The following is a 1,224-nucleotide window of genomic DNA, read 5'->3' as shown; positions in this document are numbered from 1 at the left end:
TTTCTGAATGTAAAGAAAGATCATTAAAATATGTAGTATCCTTTGCCTAACAGAACGTAAAACTGTATGTGCTAAAAAATGGAAAATGTATTTTGTTATTTGATTGAGAGGTTGCAGTAACAGGACGTAGTTAGCGGTTAGTTGCACAGAATACCCATTCTTTCAAATATATCTCATTAATAGCTGTTTTGCTGTAGTGTCTTACAGTACTTTACTTGGCTTGGTACACAGAAAACACCCACTGTATAGTCCTTCTATGTAATCCCATTTTATATATATATTAATTTACCTTTCATTTTTGATCATGTGTATGTATTAAGAACAAAAATGACATTTTTGTGGTTTTTTTAAAAACTAAAAAAATATTTTGGACTTTTCAGATAGAAGGTTGCAAATTATTTCCTAATAGCATTCCAGTAATTTGTAGATGGGCCAAGAAAAAAAGCCAAATCTTTGGATAATGTAGATGTTAGGGTGAAGCAGGGTAGAAACTCATGAGGAAAAGCAGCTTTAAAATGTATTTTTTAAACACAAGAGTAGCTGGCAATGCTTAGAATAGAGGGCCACAGCAGGCTAGTCAGTCTTAAGAACCCACAGTAACTACGAGATGAGAAAAAATTAAGATGAGCATAATCAAACTAATATTGTTGAACTTTATAATCTCCTAACGAAGTTTCTCCCCCACATCAATTAGAAATCTTAGTGAATGTATTTTGCATAGATTATAGCTATGCCATTCATGTTACATTACAGAGCTGTTTACACTGTTCCACTGAAAAAAAGCACTTGTTTTTCCCAAGGATCTCTCTCTCTCAGCAATAGAAATATACTCTGGTCTGAAGCCTGACATTCCCAATCTGATCCTTGCTGAGTATTTATCTTAGCACTTATCAACCTGTTAGTTTTAGTTTAGCTGTTTTTACACAGTAGAAATGCAAATAAAAATATTAAAAATTTGTGTTTCAGATATTTAAAATGTCAAGTTCAAAAACTGTTTAGGTTTCTTTATGAAGAAATTTGGCAGGTTCTCAGTCTGTGCTGTATACAAGACCAATTCAATCTTTTGTTCACTTACCTGTCTAAAATATTTAACTGTCCAATCTGAACATTTGGAGATCAGCTGCTAACCTAATATCTGGATTTCAATATCAAGATCAACACTGTCATAATCTGAACTGAAATTATATAAAATGATAATTAGTGCTCTTCTGGTTATCTACGCCC

This window comes from Trachemys scripta, chromosome 11 (assembly GCF_013100865.1).
Source record: "Trachemys scripta elegans isolate TJP31775 chromosome 11, CAS_Tse_1.0, whole genome shotgun sequence".
NCBI lineage: Eukaryota > Metazoa > Chordata > Testudines > Emydidae > Trachemys > Trachemys scripta.
The sequence above is the reverse complement of the archived record's forward strand: the minus strand, read 5'-3'. Positions refer to the sequence as shown.